We start from the raw sequence: 8,358 nt of genomic DNA, 5'->3' as shown, positions 1-8,358 counted from the left end.
CCCACCTTGCTGGACATGACCCCTGAACTACAGTAGGGTGTGACCCCAGTGGCATCACCACCAAATATTAAGTTTAAAAATTTTTAAATCAGGGTCAAGGAGATTATTCAAAGGCTGTAGCTTATATCCTGTGTGCACAGGACCCTGGGTTCAAGTTCTGTCCCTACATGCTCCCACAAGTACCACCCAGTGCAATCCTGGGAGCCCCAAGTGTCACCAGGCTCTGGGCCCTAGCACCAAACCACCAGGACCACCAAGCCATCAGGACCACTGAACCATCTAGCCAGACTAAGTAAGAGATATCACCAGGATAGGCCCAGGGGCCTCTGAGCACCACTGGGGAATGCCATGCCCCCCATTTTTATTTATTTTTTATTTTATTTATTTATTTATTGCTTTTTGGGTCACACCCAGCGATGCTCAGGGGTTACTCCTGGCTCTGCACTCAGGAATTACTCCTGGCAGTGCAAGGGGGACTATATGGGATGCTGGGAATCGAACCCGGGTCAGCCACTTGCAAGGCAAGCGCCCTACCAGCTGTGCTATCATTCCAGCCTCCCACCCCCCATTTTTATTTTTAAAAAGTAATAATAATAGGGGACTGGGGAAATAGTACAGCAACTAGGGTTGCCTGCCTAAGCACTGCCGACTCTGGCCCAAAACAACAACAAACCATAAGTACATTTGGTCAATCAGAAATGCATCCTAAAATTCTCCTCCATGTGTTGGGTTTTTAAGAACTCCTGAAATAAGGCAATAGTAGGCTAGACAAATAAACTGAGATTGGCCCCAACCATCTCTGATTGCTGAAGCTTCATTTGACAACACTTATTTTGCGCTGTATCCGACATCTTCCACTTTAAGGGAGTGGGTTCCCCCACTTCCTTGCTGCTTCCTTTCTTGTTCCTTGCACTGCAGGTTATTTAATTGCCAGGGGTTGGACGAGTCCCTTGCAGTGCTCTCACGCTCCTGGCTGTGTGTGTCAGAGATGGTTCCCTGCTGTGAGACCAGTGGGCTCACACTCGGCCCTTGGGGAATCAGATGCTCAGTTTCAGGCCCGTAATGCAAAACCTTTCCACTGGCCGTTCCTGGGTCTTCTAAAGATGTCTTGTTCTTTAGCCCTGGGGCTCAAATCCAGGGCTTCATACATGCAAGGCAAATGCTCTCGTCCCCACCACGTCCCCTACCCCTAACAATCTTCTTGTAAAATATACTTTTGGGTGAATCTGCTGCCCAAGCACATGTGTCGGCCGCATCTCTTCTCTTGAGATATGTGCTTTTATGCCGTCATACTTTAACACTGGGATGGGTACTGGGGCTCTCTCTCTGCTCTGGAGAAGCCCATGTTCTCTCGAGGGTGTTACTCTTCCCCCTCACACTCCCAGATAAAATAAAGGTAAAAGGTAAAGGCCCTCCCGTTGATCATCGATTTGCTCGAGCGGGCCCAGTAACGTCTCCATTGGAGACTTTGTTGTTACTGTGTCTGGCATATCCAATACTCTCGGTAGCTTGCCGGGCTCTCCGAGAGGGGCGGAGGAATCGAACTCGGGTCGGCCATGTTGGCCGCTTGTAAGGCGAACGCCCTACCCGCTGTGCTGGGCTGGAGCGATAGCACAGCGGGTAGGGCGTTCGCCTTACAAGCGGCCAACATGGCCGACCCGAGTTCGATTCCTCCGCCCCTCTCGGAGAGCCCGGCAAGCTACCGAGAGTATTCGATATGCCAGACACAGTAACAACAAAGTCTCCAATGGAGACGTTACTGGGCCCGCTCGAGCAAATCGACAGATAAAATAAACCATGTTTTTATTTTTTTTGTCCAAATAAAACATGTTTTTACTTAAAAATATATATATGTATATAATGTACTTTTGCTGGAGTCCTAAGCAATAGTACAGTGTATAGAATGTTTATCTTGCACATGGCATACCTGGGATTGATCCCTATCATCCCATATAATCCCCCAAGGACAGAGCCAGGAATGAACACTGAGCACCAACAGGATAGCTTAAAAACAGAAATATATAAAAACCAAAACCCAAAACACAATACTGTTTTGATCATGGAAAAGGTAACAGTAAAAGGTATTGAAACCAGGGACTGAAGTGATAGTACAGCGAGGAGGACATTTACCTAGGATGCAGTCGACCCAGGTGTAATCCTTGGCATCCCATATGTTCCCCAGAGCACCGCCAGGAGTAATTCCTGAGTGAAGAACCAGGAGTAACCCTTGAGCATCACTGGATGTGACCCAAAAAGAAAAAAAAAACTTAAAAAAAGAAGCATTGAAACCAAATTGGTTATTCTTTGCCATAGTCTACTATTTGTCTCTGGTCCCAAAGAAGATCTCTCATAAGAAGTCTGTGATGCTCCTGGGAATATATCCCAGAGAGGCAAAAAAGTATAGTCGAAGTGACATCTGCAATTGTCTGTTCATTGCAGCACTCTTTACAATAGCCAGAATCTGGAAAAAACCTGAGTGCCCGAGAACAGATGACTGGTTAAAGAAACTTTGGTACATTTACACAATGGAGTACTATGTAGCTGTTAGAAAAGACAAAGTCATGAAATTTACACACAAGTGGTACTACATGGAAGGTATCATGTTAAGCAAAATGACTCAGAAAGAAAGGGATAGACATAGAAAGATTGCATCCATCTGGGGAACATAAAGTAACAAAATAGGAGACTAACACCCAAGAATGGCCGAGATTAGTACCAGGAATTTTACTCCATGGCTTGGAGGCCCGTCACACATGCTAGGGGGAAAAGGAGCTCAGATAGAGAAGGGAACACCAAATAAAGGGTGTTGGGAGGATCCTCCCAGGATGGGAGAAGCATGCTGAAAGTAGACTATAGACCAAACATGATTGTCACCCATTTCCTCTTTTGCAAATCACAACACCCAATAAGAGAGAGAGAACAAAAGGGAATGCCCTGCCACAGAGGCAGGGTGTGATGGGGGTATGGGGGATGGGAGGGATACTGGGACCCGGGGTGGTGGAAAATGGGCACTGGTGAAGGGATGGATACTTGATCATTGTATAACTGAGACCCAAGCACAAAAATTTGTAAGTCTACAACTGTACCTCATGATGTTTCACTAATAAAAATTTTTAAAAATACATATACGCATATAAAAATATATAATAAAAAGCAACAATAAAATAAAAAGAAGTCTGTGATATCAGGATCAGAATGATAGTACAAGAGAGTAGGATATTTGCCTTATGTGCGGCTGACCAGGGTTCGATCCTCGACATCCCATATGGTCCCCTGTGCACCCCTGGGAGTAATTCCTGAGCACAAAATCGGGAGTAACCCTGAGTATTGTTGGGTGTATCCCCCTCCCCTGTCCCCCCAAAAAGACTGATTCCATCATTCTTGGTCACCTAAAAGAAAATCTCTACAGAGGATAAACTGGATAAATTAAAGTTTCCTGAATTAAAAAGCACTCGAGTTGGTTGACCTGCATGCATTTATAAATGTTCAGGTCAATACTATAAAGATCTGTGCAGAGGTGGAATTCTTCCAGGCTGTTGGCTTTCTTTAAAGCTAAACTTGGCTACTTTACCCACTCCAGGGTGGCTAATTAATTTTCACAATGCAACTCCCCTGGCCATGAGCCCTTCGAATGTATATCTCTCACTCGGGAGATGCCGGTCAGAATATTAATGTAGGCACTTCGTAGTAATTCTATTAGTAACATTTTCAACTTTGTTTTCAAAAAAGCCTTAGTCAATGATCTACCACTTGCCTTTCTGACTTTCCCTGGTAAGGTCAAATGCTATTAAAATCAAGATTTAAGGATGTGGAGAGACAGTACAGGGATTAAGGCACTTGAATGTGGCGACACTGCTTTAAATCCCCAGCACTGCAAATGGTCCCCCTGGCAGGTCCAGGGGTCATTCCTGAGCACAGAGCCAAGAATAGTCCTTGAGCACCAGGCAAAATCAAAAACTAGTCTCCAGGCCAGGAAGATCATGAGAAGAGCTGGAGGACATGCTTTGCATGTGGGAGCCTGACTCCCCAAGCACCACCACGAGAGGCTGACCGCTGAGCACTGAGCCAGGTGTGGTCCCAAAACAGAACAAGCTCACACCATATAAACTCATGGGCTTCTCTCACATTTTCCAAACCAGACTTCTTCTTATAGGATTTACAGACCTATCCCTTGTGGAAGAATACTAGGAGGTTCTTCCACACATGGTAGTGAACGTTTTCAGGAATGTGGCTTTCTCTCAAGTCCAGGAAAAGGGAACAGTAGAGAAGCAAGAGAGGTACTTCCAGAAAGCTTGATCCACCAGCGTGCATTCAGCTGGTGTCTGTGGGACCCTGAGCAGGTTTCTTCTGCGAGTGAGAGACTGTCTGCCAGTTGATAAGGAATAAACAAAATTCAGCCCATCTAGGGCTGGAGCGATAGCACAGCGGGTAAGGCTTTTGCCTTGCAAGTGGCCAATATGGCCGACCCGAGTTCGATTCCTCCACCCTTCTCGGAGAACCCAGCAAGCTACCGAAAGTATCTCCCCTGCACGGCAAAGTCTGGCAAGCTCCCCATGACTATGCCCCGTTACTATGCCAAACACAGTAACAACAAGTCTCATGATGGAGATGTTACTGGGCCCGCTCGAGCAAATTGATGAATAACGAGAGGACCGTGACCGTGACAGTCCATCTCATCAATGACATATTATTTAGCCATAGAGATTCAAGTCCAGGGAACTGGGGGGATCGTTTGAAGGGGTGGAGCTCATGCTTTGTATGTAGGAACCCTGGTTCCACCCCTCTGTACCACAAAGTCTCCTGAGCACTGCTGGGAGTGACTGCCCAAGCTCTAAGCTAGAAATAGACTCTGAGCTCACAGTTGGCTCCAAATACACACAAAACATTGGGCAGGAGTTTGGGCCACACCCAGCTGCTCACAGAGGTCATTCCGGGTGGTGCCCAGGATAGTACCTGGGTCAGCCCAAGCAAGACAAGCACTCCAGTGACCCCTAGGTATCCCCACCAACCGTACCCAGTTAAAAGTCCAGCACTGCAAAACACTATTTGTTCCTTGAAAACATTATGCTATGCTGAAAGTAGACTATAGAACAAACATGATTGTCACTCAATGCCTCTTTTGTAAATCACAACACCAAAAGGAGAGAGAGAACAGAGGGGAATGCCCTGCCACAGAGGCAGGGTGGGCTGGGGGGATGGGGGGTGGGAGGAATACTGGGATCCGTGGTGGTGGGAAATGGGCACTGGTGGAGGGATGGGTATTTGATCATTGTATAATTGAAACCCAAGCACAAAATTTGTAAGTCTACAACTGTACCTCATGGTGTCTCACTAATAAAAAAAAATATGCTAAATCAAAACAACACAAAAGCACTTCTTACGTAATTCCATTCACACAAAATGTCCAGAATAGGAAGTCCCTGGAGACAGAAAGTTGAGTGTTGGTTGCCAGGGGAAGTGGGAGCTATGGGTGACTGCTCATGAATCAGTTTCTTATTTGAAAGGATGTTCTGGAATTTGATAATGGTGATGATTGTACAATGCCCCAAATTTACTAAATGATGTTGAATTACATTCATATTTTAAAAGGGTGAATTTTACAGCTTCTTAACTCTATCTCAAAAAATTGTGGGTGGTGATTGAGAAAATTTGAAATAATGGTGGTGGGTAAGGTGTGATGGTGGTGGGATTGGTGTTGGGATATTGGATTTAATAAATTGTTGTGAACAACCTTATAAAAATAAAATAAATTTTTTTTAAAAATTATTTTTTGGGAACCAGAGCAATAGTACAGTTGGCGAGGCACCTGCCTTGCACGTGACTGACTTCGGTCCAATCCTGGGCACCCCATACAGTCCCCTGATCACAAAAGTGATCCCTAAGTGCAGAGCCAGGAGTAAGCCCTGATCACCGCCAGGTGTGGCTCCAAAACAAACTAAACAAAAGCTTGTTCACTTTTCAATTTTGCTTTTGGCCTCCCAAGTCATGTTTCTTATGCTCCAGGGTTTCCTTGGCCGCTCCAGCAGTGCCCAAAGGCCTCCAGGGGCTGTGCAACCAGCTGGGATTGGCTGCGTGCAAGATAGGCAATTCTATCGCCCCCATCCCCAAAATGTATCTTAGAAGTTAAAAACATTAGAGGAGAAAAAAAAAAGGAGAAAAGAGGCCACTAAGAATCCTACAAGACATAATCCTACAAGACATAACAGTGAGGCTTATTTTTTTTCTCCGACTTTATTATTTTATTTTATTTTTGCTTTTTGGGTCACACCCAGTAATGCTCAAGGGTTACTCTTGGCTCTACACTTAGGAATTACTCCTGACAGTGCTCAGGGGACCATATGGGATGTCAGGGATTGAACCTGGGTTAGCCACGTGCAAGGCAAATGCCCTGCCCACTGTGCTATAGCTCCGGCTCCTCTCTGACTTTATTTAAACACCATGGCTTACAAAGTTGTTCATGATGATTTGTTACGGGCACTCAATGTTCCAACACCAATCCCTCCACTGTCAGCATCCCTCCACACTGGCTCCATTTTCCCAACCACCCCTCAAGCCTGCCCCGGGAGCAGGCCCACAATAATTTATTTTATATTGGTACCACTAAATGGCTAATGGAATGATCAAAAAATACTTCAGTAAAAGAAAATTTGTGGAAAATGGGGACATTAAGTCCTTGTCTGAGGGTTTACAAATCTGTTATTGCTAGTTGAGCCTTCTGTTAAACCTGTTAAACATGTCTGAATCTTGATTCAAAACAACCCTATGAAATAGATATTTTTTAGACATTAGGAGAAGCTGAATATAAATCCAAAATTGTTCATCTTCTCAGCAATCATGCTAGCATTATTGTCAGGCATATTGATGTCTTTTCATTTGATTTAATACTAAAATATTTAGGGGTGAAATGACATGATATCCGAGGTTTCCTTAAAATACTATGACACAAAAAGAAAGGTAGCACAAGTATGCAGAGTAAATTTGTTGGTTGACAGATGTAGCCTGGAAGATAGATGCACTGGAACTTGTTGAGGCCTATCTTTGCATTTCTTTGGCAATCTTCACAATGCAAAGTCAACAGGAGTGAGAGCCAGACATAGTACAGTGGATAAAGTGCTTGCCTCCCATGCAGCTGATCTGGGTTTGATCTTTGATATCGCATGTGGTCCCCTGAGCCCAACAGAAATGATCCATGACTGACAGAGCCGGAAGTAAGCCCTGAGCATCATCTGGTGTGGCCCAACCCTCCTTAGTACCCTCCAAAATAAAGTCAAGAATGAAGAACCTCATGAGATAGTTCCAGAGAGGTAGCAGAGCAGGTAGGGCACTTTCCTAGCATGATACTGACCCAGGTTCAATCCCCTCCATACCCCAACAGGAATAATTCCTGAGTGGATGATCAGAAATAAAAACTGGGTATTGTTGATTGTGTCCCCCCCCCCCCCCCTTCAAAGAATACAGGAGCCAGGGGCTGGAGCAGTACTACAGAAAGTAGGGCGCTTGCTCTGCATGCAGCCTACCTGGGTTTGATTCCTGGTGACCCATGTGGTTCCATGAGCACTTCCAGGGGTAATTCCTGAATGCAGGTCCAGGAGTAACTCCAGAGCACCACCAGGTGTGGGCCAAAACACAAACACACAAAGAAAGGAATAAAGGAGCCCAGTACTGGATCACAGGAATGTGGCTCAGTGGTAAAAGGCATGAGCTTCATTCCCTGCACCACCCCACACACTGCATACAATTTCTGAGGGTCTTCCTAAGCCAAGTGCTCAAGCCTAGTGCCTACATGACCTCTAAGAGGAACAAAGAACGACGCTGATGAATTTGTCCTCTAATACCCCACCACCCTATAAGTTCATTTGTTATAATCTCAAGGGTTTGCTGATTTGTTTTGGGCTTTTGGTTTGCGTTTGGGGCCATTCCTGGTTGTGCTCAGGGGGCTTGGGGGACCGTATGGGGTGCTGGGAATCACACTGGGGTAAGATCCATGCAAGGTAGTTTACAGACATCTACACAACGGGATACTACGCAGCTGTTAGGAGAGATGAAGTCATGAAATTTGCTTATAAGTGGATGGACATGGAGAGTATCATGCTAAGTGAAATAAGTCAGAAAGAGGGGGACAGACATAGAAGGATTGAACTCATTTGTGGAATATAAAATAACATAATATGAGACTGACACCCAAGGACATTAGACACAAGGGCCAGGAATATTACCCCATACTTGGAAGCCCGACTCATGAGCTGGCGGAGAAGGCAGCTAGGATAAAAAAGGGATCACTAAGACAATGATGATTGGAGGAATCATTTGGAATGGGAGATGTGTGCTGAAAGTAGATAAAAGACCAAACACAGTAAC

Source organism: Sorex fumeus, unplaced genomic scaffold (assembly GCF_029834395.1).
Source record: "Sorex fumeus unplaced genomic scaffold, SorFum_2.1 ptg000013l, whole genome shotgun sequence".
NCBI classification, from domain to species: domain Eukaryota; kingdom Metazoa; phylum Chordata; class Mammalia; order Eulipotyphla; family Soricidae; genus Sorex; species Sorex fumeus.
This window is presented reverse-complemented; position numbering follows the sequence as displayed.